The sequence below is a fragment of the Pteropus medius genome, unplaced genomic scaffold (assembly GCF_902729225.1).
Source record: "Pteropus medius unplaced genomic scaffold, Ma_sr-lr_union100, whole genome shotgun sequence".
NCBI lineage: Eukaryota > Metazoa > Chordata > Mammalia > Chiroptera > Pteropodidae > Pteropus > Pteropus medius.
This window is the reverse complement of record NW_024351648.1, coordinates 4,978,825-5,000,550: the sequence shown is the minus strand read 5'-3', so window position 1 is coordinate 5,000,550 and position 21,726 is coordinate 4,978,825. Positions and strand designations below refer to the sequence as shown.

The window sequence follows — 21,726 nt, the reverse complement described above, 5'->3', positions numbered from 1 at the left end:
TAGGAAGTGGTTTAGATTTTTGCAGGTGGCATAATCTTTGGTTTTTACATTTTTTAAGGATCATTCGCAACGTAAAAGATTCTCAGCTCACGGGCTGGGTTCGGCCCGTGTGCTATAGTTCGCTGATCCCCACTGTCAAGTCTAGATCACGAGAAGGAACAAAATTAACCTGCAGAGTAGTGGTAATTAGCTGGGAGGGTAGAGTGGTCTCATATATCCAAATCAGCCGACATTTATTGAGCATCTGGCATTCTGCGGTTGTCTCTTGATTTAGGTAAAGGAAAAAAAATACAGTCTGGTCTTACGGAGCTTAGAGTCTTGGGGAGAGTTGGGGGCTCTTGAAGAACAGTATAATTACAGGTATTTGAGTCTGGAGACTTTTAAGTTTGGGCTGGAGCGGGGTTGCAGGTGGAGGGGAGGGTAGTGAAAATTGCAGTGGTCTCGTGAGGCTCAGGAGACTCTCGACCTAGGATCTCAGTCTCCAGCTTTTAACTAGAGTCGGATGCCCACCAGCATAGAAGAAAGCTAACAACCTGGGAAGTTTTAGACCCGGATGAAAATACTTCATCCAGATTTGTTGTTTACAACTAGAAAGATTCCCTTGTAGGACATGAGGAATTGACTCATTCTTGAATATATTTTCTGTCGCTGAAAATGTTCCTGGAGAGCGGGGTCCTCTCCCAGCGCGTTGTCCAGGGTCTTTATGTCTCAAACAAAGAATTGAGCAAGACAGTGAAATACAGTAGAAAAGAAAAGTTTTATTAGAAGGGGAAGTCCACTCCCGGACATGCAAACGGACTGAGCAGTTGAAGCCTGGCTCAAAAGGCCTGGGCTGGTCACTTTTCTTAGAGGAGTGGGCTTCCTTGATTGACAGTTAAGATTGACAGGACTCAGTGATTCATCATTTGCTTTCCGTGCATGTTCCCAGAATTCAGTCTGTTATAATGATATTGATGAACTTCCGGGCATATGCATCGTATTATAATGATAGTATAATGAGGCTCAGGTGAGTTGAAGGTCTTTGGGGGTCTTCATTGCGCGGGTGCGAGTGACTGGCTTAAATTGGTACCTAATTCTCTGCCTGCTGGTTTCTTTGTGTGAGTTAAAAAAAAAAATGCCTTCTGGCTTGCTTGATGGTGGGCAGAATTGGGCAGACCCCCTCTAGGATACGATGACCTCAGTGTCTTTGCAGACAGACCCAGAATCCCCTAACTAACTTTCCTGCCTACCTCTTTTCTAAGAGCCATGAACCCCCTTAGTAGTAGTATGAATGTTGGGGGACGGGAGGTCTCTTCTTCTGTATCTGCTTCCTGCTGAGAATGGCCACAGTCCCTGCCGACAGGGGTTTCACGGAGGGAGGGGTTTCACGGAGCTCTTTCCCTTCCTGCCTCAGTCAGGGTGGGGTCTTGGGTTTCCTGCTGAAGTGCCACCTCAGTCCCTAAACAAGGAAAAGAAGATACAAACTTATTATTTAAATCATATATCTATTAATTTCTATTATTGATTTGCCTATTAAGTGAGTAAAGGGAAATAGGCTTGGTTAATATGTTTCTTGAAGAGTGAAAAGACCTTTGGCTTAAAGTCCATTTCCCCCTCAGACTCCAAGGGCCCTGCCTGGCTTAACGCCATTTCCGCTTAAGGATGGGCTGATAACGCTGCTTTATCAATAGCCAGAGGATCTGAGTGGCCAGGGCAGTTACCAGGATTTGAGGGAGAGGGCTTTTTTTCCAAAGGAAGGAGGAAAGAAAACTAGGTTTACTAAAAGGATTAAGTCTGCAAGAGATGTCCCATTTCATTTCCTGCTAAAAGATTAAGAATTTTACAAGTGATGCCGCGTCTCAGAAACATGCGTTAAGCAGTACTCGACTATTCGTTTTGGAAGCAGAAGTGCATGTTTTAGTACAGATTGTGAGATGTGACCGATTTCCCTCAAACCTCATTTTTCCATAAATTTAGAAATTTTTAAGTCACGAGCACATGAGAAGAAACCGCTTACATTCCGCAGTAGCTGATTCTGAAGCCCGCCTTGCAGCTGGCACCTTCGGGGGTGGTCCCTCGGCCATGCCACCTGGAGAATGGATTGAGAGATGCCGAGCTGTTTCAGTTCTTCGTACTTTACGTTCAGTTCTCACTACAGCCCTCTGAGGTCCGTACTGCTGTGACCTCGCCTTTCAGGAACCGAAGCTTAGAGGGGTAAGTAACTGGTCTCCCGTCCCTTCGTCCTTGTGTCCCTCACAGCCGAGAGCCATAGGTGACAAGGGGACCTTGATCCGGCCAAGGAAACAGTGAGCTGGGCAGAGTATGACATTGTAAGCATTGTGTGCTGCTGAGTCTCGGGCAGTAAGCTTTTCCAGGCGCGGGGCCGGCCTTTGCCCAGGGCGGTAGGTCTTGGCCTCCTCTGAAAGAGGAGGCGGGGCCAGAACCTGCAGGACACGCCCCCGTGCCTCAGCCAAGGGCTGCAGCTGGGGTCACTGTGTGTACCCAACATAGGCTGCCGGCAGCTCGGAAGTGGTGCTGCGGACACGTGCGAGCTGGCAGGTTTTCAGTGCCGAGCGTGTGACCCGGCACCGTCCTGATCGTGGGGGACCGTGAGGGAACTATTGGGCAGAACGAAGCCCGGCAGCTGGAGATGGGGCCTTGGCCGAATGCGCCTGCTTCTGCGGGTGAAGGGACCGGCTGGCACGGTCATCTTTGGGTGCCACGCCCTCCTCGCAGACTCCGCCTTGTGCGTGTCCTTCCTCTCCTGCCCCCGCCGCCGTCTCTCCTACCCCCGCCTCATCACACGTTTGAGCACGCGGAGCTCTTCTCATCGCGTGAGAACAAAGCCCTGGTCCCCTCTGCTGCTCTTCCTGTCGCGCTTGCCATCTGTTCCTCTCCTTGCCCCCTGGGTCAGATTTCACACTCGAGCGGGGCCGTTGGTCTCGTCTTACTTGGCCCGGCGGCCCTTGACCGTCCTCGCCACCCTCCGTCCCAGGCCGTCCGTAGCAGCGCGCACACTGGGCGTCACTCCTGTGACCGCCCACGCCTCTCTCCTGTGCCAGCGCCGCCAGGGACCGCTAGTCTCCTTCAGCCCGTGTCCTCTGTTCTGTGTCCGGTTTCCCCTCCGCTCCGCCCATCCCACCAAAACCAAGTCTGACAGATCACTCAGCACCTAAGGCAGCGTCATTGGCGGAAATTGGACGTCACTTGAAAAACCCTCTAAGCTTCTAGGACCGCGCCGGCCTGGCTTCCTCCTGCCTTCAGTCCACGCCTGTCTCCTGGCTGGTGCTTTTTTCTCACCTAGGTGAGAAAGGAGTTAGGGAAGGCGAGGAGGTAACCATCACTCTGATGGCGCTCACTGTGGTGGCTCTGTGGAAGCCAGTGTACCAGCGCCGCCTCTGGTGATTGCACAGAGACTGGAGTGGTCCAGCCACCAGCCGAGGAATGCCTGGGGCCGCCAGAAGCTGACAAAGGCAAGAGAAGGTCCTCCCTGAGGCTTCGCGGGGAGCTTGGCCATGCCAACACCTCGAAAGTGGACTCGAGCCCCTAGAACTGTTGTAAGCCACCAGTTTGTGGTTCATTTGTCACAGCAGCGGGAGGAAGCTCATACAGCGGCTGTGGGACGGGCTCTTAGGTGTCTGTGTCCTGAAAGAGTCTGGGGCCCGGTCCTTGGATCCCCCCACGAAAAATTTGCTCAGAGAAGAAAGACAAGGCCAAGAATAGCAAGTGGAAGCGATTTTATTAAGTAGAGCAAAGCAAAGCACGCTTGAAGAGAGTCAGTTATGACGGGCAGCTCCATAATAATCGAGTGTGCTGAGAAATTGGGGGTCCGAGATTTTCTGGGCCGTAGTTCGTCCTTCCGGCCCTCCGACCTTGATGCACCCAAACTCCCAGCTCCTCCGTCTGAACCGTGGGCCTTGGCCCGGGCATGCGCATGTGTGCCCGTAGGTGGGCAGTCATAACGTCTGCGCCCCGAAGAGTTTGAGGGCAGGCGCATGCTCAGTTAACTCACTTCGCACATACCTGTCGTGCACCCCAGAGGTGACATAATGGTCATCTGCAGTTAACCATGCAGGAGCGTGAGGGGGGGAGCGTGTCTCAGGGTCCCACTCCTTTGCCATCTGTGCACTTCGCGGACCAGACGGGGTTGAGCATGGACCTGGCAATGCAACTCTGTCACCCCGACAGCAGGCCCTGGACTGGGCTCCAGCCATGTGTCCCCTGCGGGATGCGTGAACTCAGGGCTCTAAGTTCCCGCTCGGGCTCCGCATCAACCATCGCTGCCTCGGTCTGTCCTCTGCCCTGTGCGTGTGCTCGCGGGCCACCGGGAGCAGCCCGCTGACCCCGTGGTCTCTCTAATCCGTCTCGTTGCCACTGTGACTTCCGCAGCCCCTTGCTTTCCCACGGTCTTCCTCTCCTGTACTGTTAACCAGTGACGCCACTTGCCATGGAATATCGGTGTCCCATGGCTCATTCCTTAAATGTGTGAGCTTCCCGGTCCCTGGATCCTGTTCTGAGGGCCCGTCCCAGGGGAGCGAGGAGAGTGGGAGCCTGCAGCAGTGGTGTGTGGCCACCCCAGGGTGCTGGTGGGCCCGGCACGGAGAGGCGTGTGCCATGGCACACACACCACACAAGCCATTTTTGCTTCTCATGTCTAGAAAGAAGAAAGATGTCAGCCCCTTCAAGGAGAGAAAGTTTATCTGGCACTAAAGTTTAAGACAAATTTCAGAATTTTAACAGAAGAGAAACAGTCACTAGGAGGCTGAATCAATGTCTTCAAGAACAGATTTATGGCAAAACGCTGGTCCTTGTCGGGAAGACTAACATTAAAAATGAAGGGCGTAAAAAAAAAAAAGTTAGGGGTGTAACGTGACTGCACCATTCCGTGGAGACAAGGTTTTGTAACGGGATCCAGCCCGGGACAGCCAGTGGGGGTCAATTCTTTTTGGTGGGTAGCTGGAGTCGGGCGCCTGGATGCCCAGAGTTGCTGGAAGAGCTACGACTGGTTAGGTGCTACATGAGCAGGGGGCAGGGGAATGCGGTGTAGACAGAGGGAGTCATCCCTGAGCTAAGCTGAGCGAGGCCAGTAGCCAAAGTCAGTCTTAGTAAAGCAGCTGCGTGGCCCAGCAGAGTGGACGGAGACCTTACCGTTTTATGCGGGACGTTCTCAATTTTCGCTGCCCACACACCTCAGTGTTCTTTTTCCCCCGCATGAGCCCTCCCAAGGTGACACACGGGTCCCAGCAGACTGGCTGGCACCCCGTGGTTTTCTCAGAAACCGTGACTGAGTGGAAGTGACATCACAGTACGGTAACCTCATATCTACTTTAATTTGTACAAGTAAATGTAGAGATTCTGGGCTCTGTGTCATCTTTAGAAAGGCTTTCTCCGCTCCAAGATTCTCTCCATTTCCGTTATCCTTTTTTTCATGTAAACTTTTTAATCCTGCCGGAAGTGACTTTGATAGAAAGAGGAAGAAGGAGCCCTTAACTTTCATTTTTTTTTCCCCCAAATTGCTATACAGTTGATCACCTTTATTTTTAGATCGACTCCCACAATATACGTAGTTTATTTTGGTTTCTTTTCTGTTCTCTTCTGTCCACGCATGCGTGCTATGGGTTGAATTTTTGTGTCCCCCGCCCCGCTCCCCAAAAATACCTTAGAGTTGTAACCCTCAGTACCTCATAATGTGACTTTATTTGGAAATAGGGTCATCGAAGCTGTAATGAAGATGAAGTCATGCTGGAGTAGGGTGGGCCTCCTCCCACAGGACAGGTGTCCTCCCTAAGTGGGAAATTTGGGGACAGACTTGAGACACAGAGGGACAGAGACTGGAGTGCGGCAGCTGCAGGCCAGAGACTGACAGCCACCACCAAGAAGCTGGAACGAGGGAGACAAGGAAGGATTCTATCCAGAGCCTCAGAGGCTCCTCCACGTCAGACTTGTAGCCTCCAGAACTGGGAGAGAATAGATTCTTTTAAAGTCACCAGTTTGTGGTACGTTGTTTCCACAGCCCTAGAAAACACAACGGATGCTATTCTAATTAATGCCGTCGTGTAATATTTTTTGATATTACAAATGGGGACAGCCATCCCTCGTTTGTGATCGAGCTCTTATTATTTGTGCATTTCTTATTTTCCCATATGCATTTTAGAGACAGCTTGTCTGGTTTCCTGGAAACAATACCATTGCTGGTCCGGGGGTGCCAAGTTAGGAGGGCACACGCAGCAGCGGGCCCCCCAACGCCCAGAAGTGGGGAAACGTATCTGACAGCCCGCCCCACTAGCGGTGAGGGTGATGACACCCTCCCGCAAATGGGGACGCTGGCATGGCAGCAAGAGAAAAGGCTACACACCTCGATGGTGGGGAGGGAGCCGGTGCGGGAACCTGCCATCGGGGCAGCATGCTCCACGAGGAGGGGTCCGCGGGCAAGGCCCAGTCCCCCAGGGGGCACCGCGGTCACCAGGCTGGCCAAGCCCCTACGCTACATGGGTCAGAGCAACACTGTCCCAACCTAGCAGCCAGACAGGGCACCAGACGGCCTGCGGCCTGGGAGGCTCTGGGGAGTCTCGGACCCACGTCGGTGGTCAAGACACGCGGGCCTCACCTGAAACGTGCAGGGTGGCCTCGTGGCACCAGGACACAGACTGGCCTCGGTGACACCGCATCTCACGGGGCGCATCCCGCCGACCTGCCGCGCGGCTCCGGGTTCGCGTGGGTGCGGGACGCTCCGCCCCGGGGCCCCTGCGCGCTCAGGCCCATTTCGGTGGCGGGCGGTGTCGGCGGGGACAGGAGGGTCGCGCGCAGGCGAGTCCGCGGGGAAGGGATCCCAGAGAGGCCTCGGACGCCACGGGGGTCACCAGAGATCCACCGCCACCAACGTGGGCGCGGCCCCACGACACCTGAGACGCTGGGGCTTCGGCACCTCGAAATCCTCGCCCGCCGTGGGTCGTCCAATAGGCTCCAGTGTCACGCCTCGGGGAGCTCGTGACACTGGCAGCAAGAGAAAAGGCTACGTACCAGCCGGTCCGGGAGCTCGCGAGGAGCTGCCTGCGGTGGGGACAAGGCCTGCGGAGGGAGTCCCCCCTTAGCAAGTGACAGAGGGCAGCGCGCGCTCCCCAGCTCGACGGGACCTCCCCGCCCGCGCCCAGCGGGGTCCCCCGGCAGGTGGCGCGTGGAGCGGGGTGCGGGGGGTCCCGGACGCTGAGGCCACCCTCTCGGATTGCTAGATGGCTTTTCATCGGCGCGTCGCCCCACAGACCCACCGTCCAGACGCCCGTGCGGCCTCGGGCTCGTCCCGCCGGCTTGTGTCGCTCGTCATTAGCGTTTTCATTAAGAAAACCAACGAAACTGAGATACGAACGCAAACCCCCCCAAACGGCAGTTTCCAAAGACGTGGGCGCCCCGCCGGCAGCCAAGGACACTGCTGCGCCCGCCGTCGGTGCGTCCCCGTCACCGCCCAGGCCGGGTCCCTCAGCTGCTGCGGCGGTGGCCCGGGGGCGGGGGACGGCGGGGGATGCGTGACGGGGACGACGCCAGGTGCGCAGCCTCGGGCACCTGAGGGAGACCCGGGCGTCCGCGAGCGCCGCAGGGGTCGGTCTGGGGAGCTCCGAGGGGGGCTGGGGAGACAGCAACGGGGGGGAGGGCGCTGCAGCAAGCGACGGGGGGCGACAGCCCGGGAGGAGGAGCCAGCGGGTGTCGGGGGCGTGGAGCGCGCGGGCGACGGCGCTGCCACCTTCGGGCACCGGAGCCCAGAGGCGCACGGGAGCCCGCGCAGGGCCAGAGCCGGGCGCAGGGCGGGTCAGACCGGAGGCCCGCGCACCGGAGAGCCGTCCTCTTCGGCGACAACCGCGGGACAGTGGCCGCTAATCCGGCGTCAGGAAATACGGATGTCGGACGAAAACGTGACCGCGCCTGTTGTCGCGCCAAGCCACAGGTCACGGCGGCGTCCTGGAGCCGCGGCCCAACCGTCGGGTCCCCGCACCGCCCCATTGTCACCTCTCCGAGCTCCCGGGGCCATGGGGTCACCCTCCGGGCCCCGGACGCACAGCGGACGGGAGTTGGGCGGGCCGGGCCGGTCGGGACGCGTCTCCCAACCGAGACGGGAAAAATCCCGCGGCGACAGAACGCTTGTGGCCCGCACCCTGGGCTCCCCGCTCGGCCTGGGCCGGTTCCCCCCGCCGGAGCGAGCTGGCGTCGGGACCAGGGACGCCCCTTCCGCGCGCGGCCCGGGTCGGCTCCCGCGGGCGGAGGGGCACCGGCGGGTGCGGGGCCACCCGTCCTGACGCGGTCACTCCCCGACATCCCCGCAAAGAGGGAAAGGCCCACGGCCCGGCGTGACCCGGACGATCCCGCTAGCGCCACCGGCCTCTGGGACCCCTGCCTCGGGCGCGCGGGCGGCTCCCCAGCCCGCTCGGGTTTCCTGGCAGCTCCGGAGGAAACGATATAAGTGGCCACCAGGTGGCGCGCGCGGCCAAGGGCGGCCAAGGGCGGCCAAGGGCGCCCGGCCACGTCCCGTCCGCCTGGGGCGGCCACTTCGGAGCGCCCGGCGGGCACGGCGCGACCCTGGCGGCAGAAGACGGACGCGGAGACGTCCCGGAGACGCGGCATCGACCTCCCCGAGCCGCAGGAGCGGTTCCCGGCTCCAGGACGACTTACCGGGCCGGGCGTGGACTGCGCAACCGGAACCACGCGAGTCCTCGGGGGACAGTGGCGGGCGACTTATTCTGCAAGTGAAACGGGGCCCTGGCGCGGAAACCAGATCCTAACAGTTTCGTTCTTCCCAGGTTTTTGTTTCTCTTTTTTTGTTTATTTGGGTTTGTTTGTTTATTTGTTTGTTTGTTTGCCTTTCAGGAGGTAACAGCAAGACCTCCACCCCGCGACCTGGAGACCAGCATAGACCCGGCGGGATCAGACTCAGAGGCTCCCGCTGGCGCAGAAAGCCAACCAAGGGACAAGTGACCGGGACTGGTGGCCGGGAACCAAAGTTCGCCTCTAGGCGGAACCTTCGTGCACAGACCTGGTCCTCGCAGACAGTATTCATAAGCGAGGGGGCCCAGTGACTTCTCTTGGCTGAGCACCTTAGATGGCTTAGTTCCAAGATTGTCCAACTCGGTCTCCCAAGTTAGAATTAGAAAATATGTATGGTTTCTCCTTAATCAAACAAACAAACAAACAAACAAACAATACCATTGGCATTTTTGCTGGGTTCGTATCCATCTTTTCAAAGTAATTTTGTAAGAATCAGCATCTTTATACTAGGGAACCTTCATGAATATGACCACATAAGAATAAAACATTTCTCTCTGGCCAAAACAACCAAGTTAAACAAATTGGCAAAGAATATTTGCAAACCACAAATCAATAAAAAGAAGACTAACAAGTCAATAGAAAAATAAGAGCAGAATGAGTGTTTCATAGAAAAGAAAATTAAAATGGTTTCTAAATATGAAAAGATGTTCAACCTCACCCATATAAAAGGGATACGATGAGATACAACCCCCCCTCCCTTTTGCGGGGGGACCTATCAAGCTGGCAAAAGTAAACTGGCAGGGGTGCGAGGAACAAGACACACTCAAACCTCACACATTGTTGATGGGAGTGTGTGTCAGCACGACCTCTAAAGAATGCGATTTGGACATATGTATCAGAGTCTTAAACATTTTTCCTTCTAGAAATTTATCCTAAAATACACTCGCATAAAAGGTGTGTAAAGAATATTCATGGGTACATAATATGAAAAGTTGCTATATCTAATATTTTACAAATTATGGAATATTCCTACAACAGAATACTAAGCGGCTGTAACTGTGAGTGAACTCTGCGTGGCCACAGGAATGATTTATTTCTACTTTGTGAAAAAGTGGGATGCGGAACAATGTATAGGATGCTGAAATTGAGTTTAAAGGGTGGGAGATGCTGTATATACACACCCCTCACACACACGCAGGTGCTTGGACATGCGTAAAGTAATCTCTAGAGCAACACAAAAGAACCAACCACGGTGGCCGCTGCCAGGGACAGACACTGAAAGATTGAAGAGCAAGATGGGAAGAAAGATTCAATTTCCACCCCTTTCTACCTTCTGAATTTTATCCTGCATGCGTACGCGACTCATTCCAAAAAAAATAAAAATGTTCGGTTTTTAAACGTTTTATTGAAATGCAAAAATATATACAGAATAGTGCATGGTTATAAGAATACGGCTCAATGAATCTTCACAAGCTGACCACGCCCTAGTAACCGAGAACCCAAAATAATATTTTAAATATAGATTTAACTTCAAGAATTTGACTCTTATTAGTAAACATATTTCTTTGAAAACATATTTTTAACCACTCAGAATCTTCTCGAGCTTGCTTGGCTGTTATTAGTAAAAACACAAAATTACATTGCGGGCGGTTGCTCCACAACTGACATTCGCCACTGTGTCACTCAATAGCGCCTCAGACTGGAGTCTTACAATAGCACTCTTTTTGGTCTTAAATGCATTCCCGTAACGGTGGGCCAACTAATTCAGGCCAAACTTCCTTCTAAAAGTAACTTTTAAAAGCTATGCAAGATATTTAAAATGTTTTGAATCATGAGATTTTTAGGCCGAGTTCTAGAAGAAGGTGTGGGAATGCAGAAAGGTGTACCAAACCCTAGTAGCCATTTTGTCTTGGAGTATTTGTCAGTCTGTGGCAATGTCTGAGGAGCTGAGCGGCGTGTTTCTGTATATATAAATATATAAGTATTTATATATTCTATAAATATATATGTTTATGTACATATAAATACATAAGTATTTATATATTATATAATATGTAAGTATTTATAGAATATATAAATATACAAGTATTTATATATTATATAAATATATAGTAAGATTTATATATTACATATATGTTTCTGTATATATAAATATACAAGTATTTATATATTATATAAATATGTAGTAAGATTTATATATTACATATATATGTTTCTGTATATATAAATATACAAGTATTTATATATTATATAAATATATAAGTATTTATTTATTATATAAATATGTTTATGTATATATAAATATAGAAGTATTTATATATTATATAATATATAAGTATTTATATAATACATAAATATATAAGTATATATTATATAAATATATAGTAAGATTTATATATTACATATGTATGTTTATGTATATATAATATATAAGTACTTATATATTATATAAATATATAAGTATATATTATATAAATACGTAAGTATTTATATCTTATATAAATATATAGTAAGATTTATATATTACATAAATATATATTTAGATTTATATATAAATAAATAGACATATTCTAGTAATTATATAGTCTAGCATAACAACCATAAAATAAGCTGTAAACATCTCTGCTTACCTTGCACAAGGAGATTAAAAAACAAATTTGAAATTTTTGACAAGGAAGTGAAAACCATTAAAAAACGATATGATATTTTTGAAAGAGCAACCATAAAAAAAAAGTCTTTTAGAGTTGAAAACAATTTGGCAACTGAAAATAATCATGAACAGGTTTAATAGCAGATTTGACAAAACCGAAGAATTAGTCAATTAGAAGATAGTTCGAAATAAATAATCTGGAATGAAGCAGGGAAATAAAATGCTGAAAAATACAGAAGACAAGGTGAAGATAGTAGTAGCAGATACATATTTATATATTATATAATATATAAGTATTTATATATTATATAAATATATAAACTACACAGAGAAGATTTAACATATTTGTAATTGTAGTCACAGTACAATAGGACAACTTAGGGTTTATAAAATCCTATAATTTATAAAAAGAAGAACAGAAAGTTCATGACCAAATGGAGTTGGTTTAACATTCAAAAATCAACGTCATTCATCATATTAAAAAACTAAAAACAAAACTAAACAAAATATATGATCATCTCGACAGACACAGAAAAAATACTTGACAAAACTTATCAATTCCCGATTAAAATCAGCAAACTAGGAACAGAAAGGAACTTTCTCGACTTGAAAAAGGACAATCAAAAACCTACAGCTAACACCATATTTAGTAGTGACAGACTGAATGCTTTCTGTCTAGATCAGACGCCCCTGCTCAATGCTCACCGCAATGAAACAAATATAGAAAAATCAATAATATCCAGATTGAAAAAGAAGAAGTAAAACTGTCATTATGTGCAGACAACCTGATTGTCTATGTAGAAAATCTGATGGACTCTACAAAAAGTTATTAGAACTACTAAGTGCATTTAGCCTGGTTGCAAGATATGGGATCAATATACAGAAGTCTGTTGTATTTCTATGTACTAGCTATAAACAGGACACTGAGTTTTAAAAATGATAATCTCTTTATCATAAAAAATAGGAAATACTTAAGTGATACAAAATATGTTAAAAATCCATACGTCAAAATATAAAGCATTGCTGAGAAAAAGAAGACTTAACTAGAGAGATACATCGTGCTCATTCGGTCAGAAGATTTAATATTGTTAAGATGACGTTTCTCCCTAAATTATTCTAAAGGTATCAGTCACAATTCCAGCAGATATTTTTTTTTAGAAACTGATAAGGTGATTCTTAAATTCATAGAAAACAGGGATGTAAACTGTAGCACAGAGAATATAGTCAATAATATTGTAATAATTATGAACGGTACCAGATTTATTGGGGCAATCACTTTGTAAGGCATATAAATGTCTAATCGCTATGTCGTACACCTGAAACTAATATTGTATGTCATCTGTAATTTAAAAATTAAAAATAAATTTAAAAATAAACCAGCCAATAGTAGAGATAAAATTTAAAAAGAAAATTCATATAGAAATAGAAAGTATCTAGAATAAATTTTTTTTAAAAGAACTAAGTTGGAGGTCTAACACTACCTGATTTCAAGACCTTTTATAAAGCTACAGTAATCAAGATAGTATGGTGTTGGTACCCAGATAATAAGTGGATCAATGGAACAGAATAGAGAATTTAGAATAGACCCACACAGATATGGAAAACTGATTTTGATAAAGTTACAAATGCAATTCAGTGGAGAAAGGATGGTTTTTGTTTTTTTTTCCCAACAAATGGTGCTGGAAACATCTTATGTCCATATGAGGGGGAAAAAAAAAAACCAACTTTAGTCCAAATCTCATACAGAAATTAAAATATTTCATAAACCTACATAACAAACCTAGAAGTATAAAACTTCTGGAAGAAACATGAGAGGAATATCTTTGTAAATCTTAATTTAGGCAAAGCATTCTTAGCTACAAGAAAAGCACAATCTATAAATTTCTGCTCTTTGAAAGAGACGTGTCGTTAGGGAGAAACGTGTTTGTTTCACTCTCCTGTGTCTGGCGTGGGACAGGCCTGGGTCACACCCACCGCCTCCACTTTCCCAGAATCTCCGGTGTCCTGTTTGGCCCAGGCTGCCACAGACCGGGCCTCTTATAAACAACAGGAAGGTGTTTCTTCTCCCCGTTTGGAGGCTGGCAGTCCGAGATGAGGATGCCAGCGTGGTCGGGTTCAGGTGAGGCCTCTCGTCCCAGGTGCAGATGGCTGCCCCGTCCTTGTACCCTCACATGGTGGGAGGAAAGCCAGCCTGCTCTCTGGGGTCGCTTTTATGAGGGCACCAATCCCAGGACCTACGTACCCTCCATTTCTAACACCATCATCACCTTGGGGGTTTAGATTTCAACATGTGAATCTGAGCGACACACACATTCAGGCCATAGTGGCCACGGTGGCTCCACGGGAGTATGTATATATATACCAAAAAGCGTCACACTGTACGTCTGAAACACGTGAGTTTGTTTTGTATGAGACCTCGACAAAACTGTTTTTTTTTTTTAAATTCTCTGTTCAGGGTATCTGGGAGTTTTCTGTCCCCAGGTGGCACAGGTGATTCTGGTGCGCGATCAGAGCTCTCTGTGCAACCTCCGAATCTCTCAACAGTTTTGCTGTGTTGACACCACAAAACATGACAAAAAGAAGTGAAGCGGATGGTTCGGGCCAAAAATCTGTCCCAGGCAAGTGTCACGAGCAGCTCCATGTCTGAGTTCTGGCGTTCACCCCGTCCTAAATGAAGCAGTTGGCTTTCTTACTACTAAATATTTAGAGATGTTTAGCCATGGTGTAAAAGTTCATTTCTCATTTGACCAAATAAAACTTTATTGAAAAATATCACGAACCCCAGGAAATGTCGAGAAGAAAACAAACTATGCTAGGTCAGTATAATTCCCTCCTGTCTGGCAGTAGCAGAAAACCAAGGACAGTTGCATCTTAAAGCCACTTCCAGTTGGGGACAATAAAAGCATGTTATTTTTGAGCCTTCCCTTGCATTTGCCAGGCAGGACTGCCCTCTGAAGTCAGGTGTGGGCGGGGACTGGGGCTTTACCTGTGGACACAACCAAGTCATCAGCACAACCCTGACAGTACGTGAACACAAACGGATTAAAGATGGCATTTTGAGAATGAAAAAAAAAAAAAGCAAAACCGTTTGGACCTCAAACTTCTGCTCCGAAGGCCTCAGACAACCTCGCGGTGTGACCTCTGCAGCTTGTCATCCTGTCGCTGGAGAGCTCGGAGCTCCGGTGACCAGGTTCTTGTCGTATGACATGAGGAAAAATTCAAGGGCAAGCAGGAAAAAGCAAGGTTTATTAACGCAAAGGGACACACTCGAGAGGGGAGTGAGGGCCCCGCCAAGAGAGGCATGGGAGGATGTCTGGACGACGGGCTTTGTCCTTCTTGGGGGGCAGCGCCCGGAAATCTGGTCCTGACGTAGCTTGTCATCCCCTCCCAGTCGGGGGGGGGGGCGTTCCCGGCTCTTTCTTCCCCACGTGGTGTTTCCAGAACTGTCGTGGCGTCAGGTGCACGATGGGAGCTGCGGTGTCTGCTATGCAGATGACATTATAACAACAGTATAATCAGCCAAAGGTCATGTCTTGGCCAAAGATGGCATCCGAGCTGGAAAAGATGGGTTTTGGTTTAACCCCCTTGCTGGGGCTAAAACCGGGGGAAGTCTGAAGGAAGGAAGAAAATTTCCAGAGCCACATCCCAGAGGGAAGGGACGTCCCTGAACTCTCTGTCCTGTCTCCACAGGACTTCCCGAAGCCGGCATCGCGGCTGCCCTCGGTCTAGCAGCCCCTTGGGGAGGATTTGCCTACCATGAGGCCACCTTAGAAAACCTAACTGGAAGCCACCCTAGCACGCAGGGCTGGAGAAGCCCTCCGACACCTAAAAGGCTCCTTTGATTCACTGGCAAATCCGGTCTTTGATAATCGATTAGCCCTTGACTATTTGTTCGCTGAACAAGGAGGTGTCTGTGCAGTTATTAACGAGACTTGCTGCACCTACATGAATACCACCTGCCAGGTGGAGGAAAACATTAACGAAACCTATAACCAGGCCAACTGGCTGCGTGAGTTTGCTAAGGGGAACCCGAGGGCCGATCCGATTCTATTCTGCCGGCTGCAGAGAGCACTTGACCTCCTGTCGCCTGCTTCCTCCCCCTTGGGTTCTGCTTTAGGTCTACCCCTAACCTTTGGCCTAGCTCTCTCTAACCTCCTCGTTAAATTTGTCTCCTCCAAGTCACAACGGTCCCACGTAAGGATGATACTGTCACAGGGATTTAAACCAATTCCTTCACCTGGAGGAAAACCTTGATCCCCTAGATCAGGCAGGCAGAAGTTTTCAGTCTCAGGCTAGGTGGGGACAAGGCCCTGTCACAGCGGGAAGTAGCTACAGAAGCCTGACTGCCAGTCCCTCCATACCCCATACGATCATGGGTCTGAAAATCTCTCAGGGGGATTTATGAGGCAGGACAGGTAGTATAGGGATGCTCCTTATTCCTCCAGGATATGGCTCTGGAAATTTCCTTCCTTCCTTCAGACCTCCCCATGTTTTAGCCCCGGCAAGGGGGGATACGCCAAACCCCATCTTTTCCAGCTCAGAAGCCATCTTTGCCCAAGATGTGGCCTTTGGCTGATGATATTATCATTATAATCTCATCTGCATTGCAAATACTGCAGCTCCCATCATGCACCTGACGCCGCGACAGTTCTGGAACCACCACGTGAGAAAGAGGGAGTGGGAAGTGGATCCCCGTCCACTGCAAGGGGACAACGAGCTACGTCAGGATCAGGTTTCCGGGCGCCGCCCCCCCCAGAAGGGCAAAGCCCGTCGTCCAGACACCTTCCCATGACCCTCACTCCCCTCTCCGGTGTGTACTTTTGCTTTAGTAAACCTTACGCTTTCCTGCTTGGTGTCCATCTTGCCCTTGAATTCTTCCTCATGACATAAGACGAGAACTTGGTCTCCCGAGCTCCGAGCTCTCCAGCAGCGATCCTGGGCGGATGCAAGCTTCTCGACCACACACAATCAGGTGACACCGGCTGATATTTTTCATTTGTTGGGGGAAATTGGCCCAGTCCCCACATGAGAGCGGGGATCCGTGGCTCTCAAACCTACCTGAGTATCAGAATCACTTGGTGCACTTGCTAAACCCGCAGACTCTCATTGGGTTTCAAGATTCAAGGAGTCCATTCCAGCCGACCGTTTTTAGCTCAGCTCCTCCCAGTTTACAGTGTCGCCGGCTAGTGAGCCACAAATCCAGGATCATGGTGCCACTTCGGAACATGCTGGTAAAGGTGGTAATTAGAAATAGGGTATTAACCAGAAAATTAAACATCTGGTCATTCTTCTGAGTCCAATAGATTTCCACTCAACAGGAACAGCTACAAACCACAAGAGGGCGCCATTGTCATAGTCTAAGAAATGGTTGAATCTGATTCTTATGTTTAAGGATTTAAAGAAAAATTTGAAAATGATTCTTTCTTTTATATGTTTAAGGATTTAAAAAAAAAAACCCATGGCATGAGGCCCTAAGATTATGGAAGCTTCAAGAATGAAGTACATCGGGGAACACGGATGAAGCAAGTGCAGAAATCGAGTCTCAAAGAAGTATAGCCATTTTGATGACTTGAGAAAGCTCTGAATGTTTCTGTGCTAGAGGAACACTTAACAATGGTGGGTAAAAGGAACCGGGAAATGTAAGTGCAATTAGATCTTGGAAGTGTTCGTTTTAACCAGTCACTTAGGGGTGAAAAACAAAACGTGAAAGAGAATATTTGGGGGATTCTTCCTTAGCGTGAGTGACCTTCTGGGCTGGGGTACTGGCCACTTGGCTGGTAGTGACAGCACTCACCATATGGCCAACGAGTTTCATCTCTCGGGGCCTCAGCTTCCACTTCTGTTAAACAGGGGCAGTTGCACCAAACAACCTGTCAGGTAGAATCTATAGTCTTAGTAACAATACTCCGCTCAAATGATCTTAAGGCTTCGATTTGAGGGAGATTGGCATTTTTTTTTCCCCCTGAGGGTCAGACGGATATTACAACCACGTAATAAAAAATCGGATGGAGTTTTAAAAGTATCGGCCTCCCACCGAGCTCCCACAGGTTTCACTTTTATATCTTGGGCATCCTCCTAGGGTTTCGTTCTAGGGAAACTGGCAGAGGTTTTGTTTGTTTGTTTGTTTTTATGCCTACAGCACCTGGTCTTCCTAGGTGGTCTCCCATCCAAGTACTAACCAGGGCTGAGCCTGCTTAGCTTCCGAGACCAGACATCGAGCTTGTTCAAGGTGGCGTTGCCGTAGACCGCAGACTGTGGCTCTTCTGGGGCATGAACCCAGGACCTTCTGCATGCAAAGCAGCCGTGCTGACCGCTACACGGTGGAACCACGTCCCCGGCGGGGACCTCGCTCTGCCTGCTCTGTGCTCTGCGGCGTGCGCTTTCTTTCCGTCTAGGTAGAAATAGCGCTTCACGATGTTTTATACCTCGGAGTATTTCATTCTTCGATGGATGTGCCTTGATTTATCCTCCATTCCCCTTAAAGGGATACCTGGGTCTCATCTTTTACTATGAGAAACGATCTAGCAAAGAATAACTTTGTCCAAGTGTCATTTCGTACCGGTTAGACTGGAGGAAAAATTCTCAGAAGTGGGATTACTGGGTCGAAAAGAAATGTATTTGTAATTCGCGGTTTTGACAAAATCGCCTTCCTGGGGGGTTCTAGGCCTTGGCTCCGCAGACGCCCCTCCAGAAATGTACCAGGTACTGTCACTGTTTGCAGCCCCTGCAGACGCCTCACTGCCAGGTCTGGAAAAACAGCCCCTTATCACATCCATCAGGTGGGCAAGGAAGGTGTTTATGGCCCTAACTGGCCACGATGGCAGAATAACAGGGCGTGTGAAAGATCTGCGAAGTGGGGTGTTTTAGCGGGGTTTACCGTGGTCGTGTTGGCTGCTTCCCGACTTCTACCCTACGTGTTTGTCATCTGAATTTCTGCTGCATCAATTCGTAGCTTACACCTTCTTCTACTGTTTGAATTTTTTTTCCCCCAAGGAACTTTGTGCTTTGAGAGACGTTGAGTCAAAGAGTCTGAGCTACACAGCTGGTTTACCGTGAGGTGCCCAGGCCTGACACCACCATGTGACGCCCTCACGTGGCAGTCATGTTGCTGAGCAGCTGATGGGGGGCCCGGGGTTCTGAGAGGGGCTCCCCGTTCCCTCCCATTGGAATGGAAGCTTCGTCTTTGCGGAAACGCTCCAGCTCTGGAAACTCTGGCACCAATCTAAAGATTAATGGCGTTTCTTGGCAACAGATGGGAAATTCTCTACTACATGAAGATTGTCCCTGGCCTCTGCGGTGAGGTTATCTCCCAGGGAACATTTGGGCTGTTTCCCGATAGTTCTGTGTTGGTGGCAGCCAACGTTTCCTGGTAAGATTACATTCCTTCCGGCCAGCAGAGTAGAGCTAAATTTCTCTTTCTCTTTCTCTCTCTCTCTCTCCCCCCCTTTCTCTCATTATCTTGCTCTCAAATACACACTTGTATGAGAAACACACACAAACACACACACACACACACAAATCAATATCTGAAAGAGTGGACAGAGCTGACAAGCAGACCAAGGAAGCATGAAGAACATTCTAGCACAACCAGTGTCGGATCCACTAGTGTCTGGAGCCGGAACATAAGCCATAATCACTTGCCCTATCCTGCACCTAGCTGGAAATGCTGCAAATACAAGGAAATATCAAGCAAAATTAATGAGCCGATGAGGACCTTAAATAGCATCATTAATAATAAAGCGAAGTTTTATTGCGTTAATAGAGGTTAAGTAGTAATATCAATAAATGATCATTACCGATTTTCCTCCTTGAAGACAATGAACGAATCCTTCTGAAAGGATGAATTATTGTAACTCCATCCTCAGCATTCACCGTTTCTTAAAAGAGGTCTAAAGTTTTTAAAAAATTCTTACCACTTTTTGCAGGGCCTCCCCCTCCCCTGGTTTGAGGCGGGGGTCCCGGAGCTGTGTCATTCTCGAAAGAAGCCTTTACAGGGACTCCGTCGGTTGTTCGCTGCTCGCTGTTGACAAACGATTGAGGAATTGACAAGGGCTTCCGAGGAATTGACAAGGGCTTCTGAGAAATCGCTGCAAATCACATGAAATGCGACACGCGTCGCGGGCTTTCAATGTACGCGCCACGGAAAGAAACGGATTACAATTTGTGAGACGTGACTTTTAATTACACGTCATAGAGATTCACGGGCACGAAAATGGGAAGGAAGTTCGATGATGCGGTGTTTTTGGAAGACACTTCTAAGCGCCGGCCTAGAATCACAGTTAAAGATGACGGAAGTGAGCCCCTGAGTGGGGACGCACTTGCCGGGGTGGGACTTCCTCAGCTCAGAGGGCACACTGGCCCTGATCTGACTCTCTGGTTTGGGGGGTGGTCAGGGTATGCCATTGAATAACTCTGTAGTGTGGGGTTTCCCTTGCAAGTCTATCTGATTTCGGTAAAGGACACTCCCTTTTGAAATGAAAACGGTCACAGACTGCAGCTGCAGCTGAACAGCGGGGGGACCCTAGTGTGGCTAAGTGGGGAAGCTGTCGCCTCGGTTTACGGAGGTGAGAGGCCTATGAAATCTGACCGACCCACCTCCTTCTCACCTTTAAAAATAAATTAAGGAGAGAGTTATGGGGAGTGAGGGGCAACCCTGGCTTGGGGAGGCTGTGGGGAGAGTGTGCTTGTGTGTACTCTGGGGGCGTTCTCCCTGCTGTGGGGTGACTGTGGGGGGGCCCTGGTGGAGTTGGTTTCCCGATTCTCCGCCGTCTGCCCCTCCAGGCCTCTGGCTGTCACCGAAGTCCTTGGTTCCAGGCACTTGCCTCCTGCTCTGAGACCTCCTGGGAGGACAGGTCTGCCCCCTAATCCCCGCCTCCGCAGGGGGGCCTCTCTGGGACACTTCTGGATACCTCCCCAGGAGATCTGCCTCAGCTTGACTGCCAGCTCCTTGTTCCAACTGCACTGGGGCTCCTCTGCCCCCCAGGCCGCTCTCCACTCACCCGAGCATGAAGGCCCCCGGCAGGGCCACCCACTCCTCCAGGACCTCAGCTTCCTTCTGCTCCTCCCCCGCCCCGAACCCCAGGTCTGACATTTGTCTGCTTTTCCCAGGAGGGCTTCACCCAGCACGTAATTTCCTTATCCTGGGCCCTCTATGCCTTGGGCCTCAGCCTTTATGGAGAATAGTATATCCTGTCTACCATTTGAAAAAGACACTCCCGCTGGCTCTGCAGGTGAGGCAGGTGAGCCAGGTAAAGCTGTTGACCTGGGAACTGAGGGACAGTTCGGGACTAGGGAATCGAAGAGGACAAAACATTTAGCGTTTTCCCATCACATTTTTATGTTTCCTTCTCATCGGGTTTTAGTCTAGAAGAAGGAAATAGAGGTTGAAAGCCGATTAGGACATATTAAAATCGTTAAGTATGTCACAAAATTGAACATCCGTATCTTGCCAGATTTGTGCTTGATGGAAATCCCTGTGAATTAAGGGAGTGTTGCTGAATTTGGGGGATCCGGTGACTACTTGGCATTTGTGGCCTATGGTCTTACTGAAAACCCCTTTGGATGGTTTTCGAGGCTGCCATTCATGGTTATGTGTTCTGTATTTTGCCCAAGACCACTCACTGCTGGAATCCTGTATTCACTGCATAATGAGTATTTAATTTTAAATGTGGATCACCTCTTAAGGATGGCGTCTGCGGGAAAGTGGACTATGGACTATTTTTGACATAGGTCACAGGTGCCAAAGAAAATGGTGCTACCCAAAGAATAAACAAAGTGACCGCCATGCAGTTGCAGAGATGGTGCATCTCCCACAACTGGACCCTTTAAATTGTGTAACATTTCAATCGTTTGGGCATATTTACAATGAAGAAAGATCCAAGGATTACCCCGAGCATGCTTATTTTCTGTCTCTAAGTTCTGGATTCATTTGATTAAATGAATGAAGGTTGGAACCTGTCAGGCCCAGGAAAATACTTTGCTCTCCAGAAAACCCCAATAAATGGGAGACTAACAAGATTAATATTTGCTCTGTAAAACTTTGTTGTAGGGCACTGTCTCAGCTTTTGTTGCCTTGGCCGAGTTCTTTTTTTGTTTTCTTTTTAAGAAGAAATGTATAAAATTTAAAATCCATCGTAGAGAAGCCAGTACTGAAAACTCATCTTTAAAAATCCACCGCACTCTCAACGGATGGGCTATGTTAAAAGGTTGGCAACATTCAGGTTGGGGTAATGAGCCGACTATCTGTCCACATAGAATGTAAAAAAAAAAAAGGAGAGCTTAGCATCCAAAGTATGAGCATCACCTACCATTTCTTCCAACATGCATTAAATGCTAGTACTGTTAGC

The 21,726-nt window shown here is 48.9% G+C and overlaps 2 long non-coding RNA genes across 2 annotated transcripts; one reads left to right on the top strand and one right to left on the bottom strand.

The window, feature by feature from the left end:
- Positions 1 to 1,029: 1,029 nt before the first annotated feature.
- LOC120587358 (uncharacterized) lies at positions 1,030 to 6,084 on the top strand. The gene is made up of 2 exons (XR_005648945.1): positions 1,030 to 2,193; positions 5,689 to 6,084. It is a non-coding gene; the product is annotated as an uncharacterized LOC120587358 (long non-coding RNA).
- A 6,742-nt stretch (positions 6,085 to 12,826) lies between these two features.
- Positions 12,827 to 19,396, bottom strand: LOC120587357 (uncharacterized). Its single transcript, XR_005648944.1, has 4 exons — positions 19,294 to 19,396; positions 17,175 to 17,250; positions 16,439 to 16,608; positions 12,827 to 14,047 (listed from the first exon to the last, which is right to left on the bottom strand). It is a non-coding gene; the product is annotated as an uncharacterized LOC120587357 (long non-coding RNA).
- Between the last annotated feature and the right edge of the window lie 2,330 nt (positions 19,397 to 21,726).